The sequence below is a fragment of the Carcharhinus amblyrhynchos genome, unplaced genomic scaffold, assembly GCF_965287045.1.
Source record: "Carcharhinus amblyrhynchos unplaced genomic scaffold, sCarAmb.v2.hapA scaffold_46, whole genome shotgun sequence".
Classification (NCBI taxonomy): domain Eukaryota; kingdom Metazoa; phylum Chordata; class Chondrichthyes; order Carcharhiniformes; family Carcharhinidae; genus Carcharhinus; species Carcharhinus amblyrhynchos.
The window spans coordinates 187,568-199,842 of NW_027649787.1; the positions used below are offsets into that span (position 1 = coordinate 187,568).

At 44.8% G+C, this 12,275-nt stretch overlaps 1 long non-coding RNA gene across 1 annotated transcript; it reads right to left on the reverse strand.

The window, feature by feature from the left end:
* Positions 1-5,472: 5,472 nt before the first annotated feature.
* LOC145337334 (uncharacterized) lies at positions 5,473-9,204 on the reverse strand. Its single transcript, XR_013885344.1, has 3 exons — positions 9,158-9,204; positions 8,379-8,437; positions 5,473-5,751 (listed from the first exon to the last, which is right to left on the reverse strand). It is a non-coding gene; the product is annotated as an uncharacterized LOC145337334 (long non-coding RNA).
* Positions 9,205-12,275: the final 3,071 nt, after the last annotated feature.

The following is a 12,275-nucleotide window of genomic DNA, read 5'->3' on the forward strand; positions in this document are numbered from 1 at the left end:
ACATTTTCCCTCCCTCCCTTATTGAATAAGGGCGTTACATTAGCAATTTTCAAATCCACTGGAACCTTTCCCGTGTCCAGGGGGAATATTACAACCAATGGGTCCACTGTCTCCGTCGCGACTCCGTTAGTGCCCGAGGATGTAATGCATCAGGCAAAGGGAACTTGTCTGCCCCCCAATCCCTTCAGTTCTTTCCTATAGATGTTGATTATTCCAAGTTCCACCCTTGCTATTACCTTTGACTTGCCCGTTCCTGGAGGAATGGTACTCGTGTCCTCCATCATGAAAACTGAGGCAAAGTCCTGGTTTAACATTTCTGACTATTTCAATTTTTCCCATTATTAACTCCCCAGTTTCATCTTCCAAGAGACCAACATTCACCCTCGTGACTCTCCTCCCTTTTAGATACTTACGGGAGCTTTTGTTACCCTTGTTAATATTTCACCCTTCTAATTTACCTGAGCACTTTTTATTACTTTCTTTTAGTATCCCTTTGTTGATGTTTGAAAGTTTCCCAATCTTCGAGCCTGTCACAGGCCTTTGAAATATGATGTAACTTCGTTTTAGTCTTTATATTGCCCTTGACCTCCTTGCTTCACGATGCATTTCCAACCTCCCCCCCCAACCCCCATTTCCCATCTTTCATTCTCACTGGGATATAATTTCGTTGTGAGGAATTGAGTATCTTCTTCAACAACTGCCACTGCTCATCCGCTGTTCTCACTTTTTGACTTCCTGCCCATTCTACTCAGGGCAAACCTGCCCTCATGCCGATGTAATTCTATTTGTTTAATTCCAGAACGCTCGTGTGGGGCTCCACTATCTCACCCCAATCTGAATTTTGAATTCTATTAAGCTATGGTCACTACCACCTAGAGGATCCTTAACCATGAGGCCATCAATAAATCCCTCCACATTGCACAAAACCGAATCCAGGGTAGCCTGCTCCCTGATTGGCTACACAACAATAATTCCAAGAAACAATCTACCCTTTGCTGGCTAATGCCAGAATCATCCACCCTCACAGACACACAGACAGCCAGAATTTCTCTCTCTCTCTCACACACACACAGACACATACACACATACACACACACGCACAAAGACACACACACACAGACACATGTACACACACACCTTTACAAATCTACCCTCTGCTGGATAATGTCAGAAGAACATACACATACGACATACAGATAGCCAGAATTTTTCTCTCTCTCACACACTTACACACACAAACACACACACACACAAACACACACAGACACACACACACACAAACACACACTGACACACACACATAGGCACATGTACACACACACCTTTACAAATCTACCCTCTGCTGGATATTGTCAGAATAACACACACATACACAGACAAACAGATAGCCGGAATCCTTCTCTCTCACACACACACTTACACACACACACACACACACACACAAACACACACACACACACACACACACACACACACACACACTCCTTTACCACTCTTCCCACTACTGGATGATGTCAGAAACATTTGCACTTCTACAATCTCTGTTGGGAGTGTCAGAATTTCATTGGACGCTTTAGATTATTTCGTTGTTTATTGAGTGTATCACGTGCTTTTCACATCACATTGAAAGTAAAATTTCAATCTCCGTCAGCAGTGGTTCTATTCTTATTGAATCCATTTGTGATTCGCCTCTCTCTGATTAGCAGCGTTTTCAATAAGGCAACATCCACCTCTCGGTAAAGAGTCCGGTGCTGCAACGCCGCCCTAAACCTGGAAAACATTTCATATTAGGGAAATGTATAGATACGGAAATTAGATTCGTAATTTATTCAGTCTGTACCAAACACAAATCTGCTTTCACTGGGGATGATTACTAATAAGAAAATATTTAAAATTGAATTAAATAAGATTATTTTTCAGATCAAAATATCCAGACAGAAAACGGGACTATTTGGCTGTTAGACAGGACCAATCAATCCAAGTAGACAGTTCTTCTGTATCCCTGTCAGTCTCTGCCGTCCCATGTTGAAGAGGAACTGTTCCCAATTCCTCACACAGTTCATTACTTAAAACAAATGGAAACCGGTTTTCTGGCTCCCCTAGTGGCGAGAGAAGAATTTGTTCTGTGTGGGATATTACTGAGAGAGAGAAAAAGACTTCTTGCGGGTTCGAAGGGTCAAGCTCACTTCTTATTGTTTTGAGTAACAGCGTCTGCTAACTAAGTACACAGATAGAGACGTACACACTCATACATTTACACATGCACATACACTCTCTCACATATACACTCATATGCACACGTGCACGTACACTCACACACACACACGCACGCACACACAAACATACACACACACTAACACAAACACACACATAAACACAAACACACATGCGCATACACACACACGCGCACACACACAGAAACATACTGACAAGAAAATATGAGATTAAAGAGTCATCTGTATCAGCACAGATTTGGTGGGCCGAAGGGCCTCTTCCTGTGCTGTACTGCTCTGTTCCTTGTTTACACACACACACAAACAAACACACACACTGTTAAACGTACATACACACACATACACATTCGTGCTTAAGCGCACTCACCAACACACTCACATACTGACACACACACGCACTCATGCATTTATACACACTCATGCACACACTTATACACAGACAAAAACTCACATACCCTCGCACACACACAGACAAATTCATACACTTACAAATACACACACACACACAAACACACACTGATACACACACGTTCACACGCATACACACACACACACAAACATACACTCACACTGTTAAACATACAGACACACACACATACGCACTCATGTACCGAAACACACTCACAAACACACTCACATACTGACACACACACACTCATGCATTCATACACACTCATGCACACACTTATACACACTCAGACAAAAACGCACATACACTCGCGCACACACACACATTCATACACTTACAAACACTCGCACTTACTGAACAAGCTGATAGACTGACACACATACTTACTCACACTTTCTCACACACAGACACAATCTCTCACACACTGACACACACCCGAACACTGATACTTACTGTCCGCCAAATGCCACGTGAAATCCCTCAGTTTATTCATTGAGATCTCGAGTCTTAAACTATTAAAATTTGGGTAAGCACATATGAAACATTACTTGCATATATTTTCCACATTCCCTTCAGTTCCAAACACCAAACTTCTGGAATGATATTCCTGAGCATACCAGAGGAGAGGAATATCAGTCAAAGTGGAAAATTTGGGGGAGTCGGTATTGAGTTGCCATTGTTCTCCCGAGATCAGAGAAACTTGAGTGGAAATATAATAGAGATGTGAAACATCATGGAAGCGGTGTCTGAGGGGGGGAATATTTAATCGTAAAATACCCAACATAAGGATATCGAGCAGCTAATATATTATTACAAGGGTTAAGAATGAAATGGGCATTTAAATTATATAGTAATGATATTTTCAAAATGAATAATAATAAAGAAACTGCCAGTATTAAATGGTCTAAATCAAGGACTGATTGTGTCAGTAAGTTAGCTAAAATATAAACATATGGGCGACACGGTAGCACAGTGGTTAGCACTGCTGCTTCACAGCTCCAGGGGCCTGGGATCGATTCCTAGCTCGGGTCACTGTCTGTGTGGAGTTTGCACATTCTCCTCGTGTGTGCGTGGGTTTCCTCCCACAGTCCAAAGATGTGTGGGTTAGGTTGATGGGCCATGATAAAATTGCCCCTTAGTCTCCTGAGATGTGCAGATTAGAGGGATTAGTGGGTAAAATATGTAGGGATAAGGGGGTCAGACCTGGATAGGATTGTGATCGGTGCAGACTCGATAGGCCGAAGGGCCTCTTTCTGAACTGTAGGGTTCTATGATAAAACTCGGCTACAAATGTAACTTAAACTTTGTGATCATTATGAAATCGTGCATTGATTAAAGGGATAAATAATGTAATTTTGCATTGGGTACAGGGAGTGCAACCTGGGAATCCTGCCAGATGATCGGGCCCTCATCGAGCCAATGAACTAGTTTTGACTTCCCCACAAAACGCTGAGCAAGTTGTACCAGGCTATGTGGGCCATGGATAAGGTGCAGCCATCCCCCTTAGTTGAAGACCGTTTACGAGGGGACATAGGTTCAAGGTGAGGGGCAGGAGCTTTCGGGGGGCGCGGGGGATGTGAGGAGAAGTACTTTACCCAGAGGGTGGTGATGGTCTGCAATGCGCTGGCTGGGAGGTAGATGGCCTCACATCCTTTAAGAAGCACCTGCATAAGCACTTGGCACGTGACAACATTGAAGGCTATGGGCCAAGTGCTGGTAGATGGGATTATTGGGAGTTCGGGTCAGGGTGCAGGCTCAATGGGCCGAGGGGCCTCTTCTGCATTCTATGATTCTATGAATATGAGCAATGCAGCAAATGGCTCCAAAAACAATTTGCAATTTTTGTGCAGAATGATTTATTTGGAACAGTGAAAAGTGGTGTTAATTTGAACATGCGTCCTCCAATTGGTATCGGAAATTACCCAAGGTTCTTCAGAAACTAGTAATTGGAGGGCAGTTGAGAGTCAACCACATTGCTGTGGCTCTGAAATCACATGTCGGCCAGACCGGGTAAGGAGGCAGATTTCCTCCCCTAATGGATATTGGTGAACCAGGCGTTACTTTTCAACAATGACCATCAGTAGATTCTTAATTCCGGAGTTGTTTTTTTCAAAATTTAGTCCATATTTAACCATCTGCCGTGGTGGGACACAAACCCTGCTCCACATTACCTAACTTTCCAAATTACCAGTCTAGCAGTAATACCACCAGGCAGCAAGGTGCAAACATTTACTGAGAATTAAGGAAAAGAATCAACATTAAATTGGTGATCTGGCGAAAAAGGAATAATTCTCAAGGGCGCTGGGAGAAAGCCGAGAGTTTAGACTAAATTGCAAGTTCAAACAGAGGACACTGGCTTGATGGGCAGAATGGCCTGTTTCTGTGCTGGAAATGGCCATAGTTCTAAGCCTCGAGTCCAGGAAATCCACTTACCCGTGTTAGCAGACGGGAATATGGATTGTAGATAATGTTCCTTCACGATTAAATATACCCGTGTCCAAAACCAGGATACATCCAGTCAAGGCTCGGGGCATATTTAATCTTCCAGATTTCATATTCGTACAGCCGAAATCCCAAAGCAGTTGCGAACATGCCTTTTCAGTCCTTAATCCCGTCTCCAACGCACACACACTCACATTAAAAATGTCTCTGTAAATTCGTTGAAAAGCCACCGGAAACATATTTGTTCTAAACCCTTATAGAAACCGGAATCACGCAGCTTACATTTGGTATTCAAAACCTTCTTCTATATTTAGGTAGCTCGGACACAGATACATTTTGATGCGCAATTACAGTAGAAAATGCAGAATAGAACTCTAAAACCGCGATGAGAAATTAGAAGCATGGAGAGGTGAAACTGCCCTGCAGGCGATATTCCGTCAGAAAATGGTGGACATTAAGAGGAAGTTCATTTTCCGCTTTGGTCGCCATCATAATATTGAGCCGCCAATCCGCCCGAGTTTGCACTTTCGGAATTCCCCGTGCAAAAAGAAGAATGTTTCCACCAGGCTGGAAATCCAGGAAACACACGGTGAGTTCTCTCTCTCTCTCTTTTCTCTCGAGTTAAAGTTTTGGATCCTCGTTAAAGGCCAGGCGAGCGTAAAGGGTCTGTGGATGAAAAGTGATCTGTTAGCGTAATAGACACCCTTATTATAGTGATAGGTGAGACCATTGAGTCCACCGACTCCCCCCCAAACCCCCCACTCTATTCAAGCGGTCCATGGCTGAAAGTTAACTCAACTCACAGTCACCCACCAATATTGAGTAATCCTTAGTCTATTACCGAATATAAATCTAATTGTCTCACCTTTGAGAGTTCCAGTTGCCCAATGCTCCATAGACTTTTTTTGGTGACCAGAATTCCGCCCTGCGTTCTGTGAAGTGTTTTGAGTTGATTTGATTGATTATTGTCACATGTATTACTATGGATTAAAGAAGTATCGTTTCTTGCCCAGAATACAGACAAAGGTCATAGATTCCCTTCGGCCCATCGAGTCTGCACCGAACACATTCCCACCCAGGCCCATATCCGTTAACATTATACCCACTAATCCCTCTAACCTACACATCCCTGGACACTAGTTTCTTAGCATGGCCAATCACCCTAACCCGCACATCTTTGGACTGTGGGAGGAAACCGGAGCACCCGGAGGAAACCCACGCAGACACGGGGAGAATGTGCAAACTCCACACAGAGAATGACCCGAGCCGGGATGCTGGAGCTGTGAAACAGTAGTGCTCAGCACTGTACTACTGTGTCGCCCAAGTGTACCGTGTACCGTGCATGGAGAATGAAAGGAGAAGGTGCAGATTATACTGTGACAGTGATAGCCAGGCAGTAGAGAAAGATCAACTTAATATGAGGCAGGTCAATTCTAATGTCTGAGGGTAGCAGGGAAGAAGCTGTTCTTGCGTGGGCTGGTGCGTGACATCAGACTTACGTATCTTTTTCCCAAAGGAGGAAGGTGGGGAAAAAAACATGTCCAGGGTGCGTGAGGTCCTTGATAATGCTGGCTGTTTCTATATAGAAGCATAGAAGATACTAGCAGGGGGAGGCCATTTGGCCCTTCGAGTCTGCTGAACCATTCATTACAATCATGGCTGATCGTTCAGCCCAATCACCTAATCCAGCTTTCTCCCCATAACCTCCGCCCCCAAGCACAATATCCAACCGCCTGTTGGATACATTCAATGTTTTGGCATCAACTACTTCCTGTGGGAATGAATTCCACAGAATCACTGGGTGGAGAAATGTCTACTCACTTCCGTCCTAAATGGTCTACCCCGAATCCTCAAACTGTGCCCCCCCTGGTTCTGGACCCCCCCACCATCGGGAACATCCTCCCTGCATCTACCCTAACTAGTCCTGTTAGAATTGTATAAGTCTCTATGAAATCCCCCCTCATTCGTCTGAACTTCAGTGAAAACAATCTTAACCGAGTCAATCTCTCCTCAGACATCAGTCCCGCCATCCCTGGAATGAGCCTGGTAAACCTTCGCTCCACTCCCTCGAGAGCAAGAACATCCTTCCAAAGTGAATGCATTTGGTATGTCTCCTGCTCTGTCCAAGACCACAAGAACTGGTCCAGTCCCATCACTCAAACCAGCCTTCCATCCATTGACTCTGTCTACACTTCCCGCTGCCTCGGGGAAAAACAGCCAGCAGAATTAAGGATCCCCATGCACCCCGGACATTCTCTCTTACGCCTTCTTCCGTCGGGAAAAAGATACAAAAGTCTGAGGTCACGTACCAACCGACTTAAGAACAGCTTCTTCCCTGCTGCTGTCAGAGTTTTGATTGCACCTATCTCGCATTAAGTTGAACTTTCTCTACACCCTCGCTATGACTGTAACACTACATTCTGCACCCTCTCCTTTCCTTCCCTATGAACAGCATTCTCTGTAGAATGCGCAAGAAGCAATACTTTTCACTGTATCCCAACAGACGTGAAAATAATAAATCAAATGTATGTACTCTATGAGCGGTATGCTTTGTCTGTATAGCGCGCAAGAAACAATACTTTTCACTGCATCCCAACAGATGTGACAATGATAAATCAAACGTATTTACTCTATGAATGGTATGCTTTGTCTGTACAGCGCGCAAGAAACAATACTTTTCACTGTATCCCAATACACGTGACAATAGTAAATCAAATCTATGTAATCCACGAAGGGTATGCTTTGTCTGTAGAGCGCGCAAGAAACAATAGTTTTCACTGTACCCCAATACATGTGACAATAATAAATCAAATCTATGTACTCTATGAACGGTTTGCTTTGCCTCTATAGCGTGCAAGAAACAATATTTTTCACTGTATCCCAATACATGTGCCAACAATAAATCAAATCTATATACTCTATGAACGGTTTGCTTTGCCTCTATAGCGTGCAAGAAACACTACTTTTCACTGTATCCCTATACATGTGCCAACAATAAATCAAACCTATGTACTCTATGAACGGTACGATTTATCTGTATAGCGCACAAGAAACAATAATTTTCACTGTATCCCAATACATGTGACGATAATAAAACAAATCTCATCAAATGTCCCACAAATGAACTAAACCAAAGAGCTAATTTGGCCTCGAAACTTCCTCCGTCCGTGGAGATCACCAGGCTTGTTGAGATTTTCCAGAACTTTCTGCGTTGGTTATGAATTCTAAACCGCGGATGAATAATTAATGAAAAGTATCTGTGTGGTTTATCAACAATAATTCCATCTATTCACCTCTTTATTCTGTTTGTGTTCTCTGGATTCTGTCAGTTCCTCATCACTGTTCCCGGTTCCTGTTAGAAAGAGGGATTTAAACTGGAAATTTAAAATAGAACATAGAACATAGAACATAGAACATTACAGCGCAGAACAGGCCCTTCGGCCCACGATGTTGCGCCGACCAGTTACAAAAACAATGACCCACTAGCCATAGAACTATACCAATCCCTTTTCGTCCATAAACCTATCCAGAGATCTCTTAAACGCCCCCAAACTAGACGCATCTACAACTGCAGCAGGCAGGGCATTCCAATCCCTCACCACCCGCTGGGTAAAGAACCTACCCCTGACATCCGTCCTGTAGCTACCCCCCCTTAATTTAAAGTCATGCCCCCTCGTGCTAGCTTTCTCCATCCGAGGAAAAAGGCTATCACTATCCACCCTATCTAAACCCCTAATCATCTTATATGTTTCAATAAGATCCCCTCTTAGCCGCCTTCTTCCCAACGAAAACAACCCTAGATCCCTCAGTCTCTCCTCATAGGACCTCCCCACCATACCAGGCAACATCCTAGTAAACCTCCTCTGCACCCTCTCCAACGCCTCCACATCCTTCTTGTAATGAGGGGACCAGAACTGCACACAGTACTCCAAATGCGGCCGCACTAGAGTAGTGTACAGTTGCAACATGGATTCATCTCACACCGAACCCGCTCAGAAGTGTCAATAACTCAGTGATAAATGGGTGGATTAAGAGGGCCGCGGAGAAACAGCGTCCCCCCAACAATCGCTACCTCTCTGCCGGTTCCTGCAGATCCTTCTTCCGGCCACAAGGCCCAATCCCAGAAGGAGAAGCGCAGCGGCCGGCAAACCTCCGTAAATCACTAAATGACAGGTGGTCGTGAACGGAGAATCTGCAAAAAAAGAATTAACCTTTCACTCAACGGAAATCGAGTTGTTCAATCTAACTGTCCAATTTGGCCAGAAAATGGTTAAAATTTTTGCACACTTTCCCATCATGCAATAGAGTAGCACTTTTACAATAGAACACAAGGCGAAGTCGAGAGAGATATCGTGACAGGGAGACTGAGCACTTTTTGAACAGGGCACATAGAGGGATGGAGGGAGAGAGTGAAAAATTCAGGGAAAGAATAACCATGAATTCCCACAGTGCAAAAGAAGATTATTCGGGCCATTGAGTATGCACTACCCTGCCCCCGTCACCTCACGTATTTACCCTACCAATCCTCCTGACACTCGGCTCAATTTAGCATGGCCAATCAACCTAACCCGTACATTTTGGACACTAAGGCGCAATTTAGCACGGCCAATCTACTTAACCTGGCACATTTTTGGACACGAAGGGACAATTTAGCACGGCCAATCCACCTAACCCGCGCATCTTTGGACACTAAAGGGCAATTTGTCATAGCTAATCTAACTAACCTACATATCTTCGACACTAAGGAGCAATTTACCGTGGCTTATCCACTTAACCTATACATCTTTGGACACTAAGGGGCAATTTACCATGGCTGGTCCACCTAACCTACACATCCTTTGGTACTAAGGAGAAATTTAGCACGGCCAATCCGTTTAATCTGCACATTTTTGGATACTAAGGGTCAATTTAGCATGGCCAATCCACCTAACCCGCACATCTTTGGACACTAAGGGACAATTTAGCACGGCCAATCCACTTAACCTGCACATCTTTGGACACGAAGGGACAATTTAGCATGGTCAATCCACCTAACCTGCACATCTTTGGACACTAAAGGACAATTTATCATGGCTGATCCACCTAACCTACACATCCTTTGACACTAAGGGACAATTTAGCATGGCCAATCCACTTAACCTGCACATCTTTGGAAACTAAGGGGCAATTTATCATGGCCAATCCCCCGAACCTACACATCTTTGGAATTTGGGGGTAAACAGGAGCACCCGCGGGAAAGCCGGTGTAACTGAATGGGATTGAAATACAGGGAGGCGAAGGGATGAACAAATAGCTCATCGCTGTGCTGTGACAGAGTGCGACACTGGGGATAGAATCACACATTTCAATTTTACACACTGACAGATAGGCCCCTGACATTCAGGAATGTAATGGTGTCTTAACCAGATGCAAGAAGGGGGAGAGAGGAAGAGGCCATTCGGCCTGTCTCGTCTATTCTGCCATCCAACATCACCGTGCACATGAGGGACAGAGTGAGACTGAGGGACTGAGGGAGAGTGAGACTGAGATAGGAGAGGGACAGAGCGAGACTGAGAGACTGAGGGAAAGTGAGATAGGAGAGGGTTCTCACAAATGTGTTTCAGTGATTGAACATCCACGGTTCTTTGCGGTAGCGAAGAAGAGTTAAAATATCAGAAAATGAAACTGGGAGGACTATGATAGGGCAGTGGTGATTTAGATCTCCATGGAGATGCCCGCAGAAAGATTTGTAATTTACAAAGTTGGACTGTTCTTAGTAAAGTGTCCCGTTAATGTTAAATTAATTGTGAATAGTTACCTCTCTGAGATGAGACAATGTCACTGAGAATACTTTCACTGGAGTTGACCTGAACGGCGCAAGTACAGCGAGCGCCGCTTCTCCAAGTTTCCGCCGGGAGGCTGATGTAACTCCTGACGGTGTAGGTCCCGTCCGGCTCCAGTGTCCCCGAATCGGTCTGTCCCTCGGTATCCTGCCCCGAAACATTCCAGCGGACGGGAAAGGGATCGGGAGACACGCCTCTGACCAAACACAACAACGGGACCATTTCCATGGCGGGAATCTCATCGAGCGGCGGGGTGAGGAGGAATATGGAGGGAGAACCCGCTAAAATGAAACAGAACACTCATTAATTGTTGGAAGAGGACACTTTAATTGCTTTGAGATACCCACTGCAATAGAATAATGATGGGATTTACCTGTAATCACTAACTTGGAGCCATTTCCGAATGTTTGGACCATGTTCTGGTAATTGCGCTTTGCACAGTAATACATCCCAGAATCATTTACTCTGGAATTCGCAATGGTTAGTGAATAAAGTCGCCCATTTTCAGAAATCTGGCTGGAAAATCTCCCCTCAGCTCGGCTGTGCTGGGACGCTCTGTAAATGAAATCCATATCGTCTCTCCCCCTCTGTCTGTACCAGAAGACAGGGCCAGCAGCTTGACCCTGGATGCGGCAGCTGAGATTAACAGTACTCCCCACAGTGAGCGTCTGAATCGGCGGAAGCTGGGACACGGTGACCTGAGACACTGCGACTGGGAAAGAGAAAGAGATAGAACAACAGTCACCTCAGGTTATGGAGCACTCCCTGAATCCCGACAGTGCAGAGGGAGGCCATTCAGCCCATCGAGCCTGCACCTATCCCAATCCGTCCCATTCCCTCAAACGCACATATTTACATTGCTAATCCCCTGTTACGAAAGGGGCAATTTAGCGTGGCCATTCAAACTAACCCGCGCCTCTTTGGACTTTGGGAGGAAAGAGGAGCACCCGGAGGAAACCCACACAGACACGGAGAACGTGCAAACTCTGCAAACCCAAGCCGGGAATCCATGGCTGGTGCTGTGATGTGACAGCGTCCACCCACTGTGCCGCTGAGATGTTCCAGCACTTTCTATTTTCGCTTCGTTTCTTCTTCTCCTCCGTTGACGTTGGGCGCTAAAGTCTGTTCGGAAATTTATAACTGACTCTGAAGTTCTACTCTAAATGCTTTCTCTCCAAAGTGACCATTATTGTTAAGGGAGCCCATTCACACGTCATATCCCAGGAGAAATGGTGGATCAGATTCATTCCATTCTAATCATTGTTATGAATCGAAGTTGCATTTTTTCAGTGACGTTTTATTCATTGTTAAGTTAAACTTGCACGCTAAACACACCTTATAGCACTGCTGAAACCCGGGGTGGGCGGG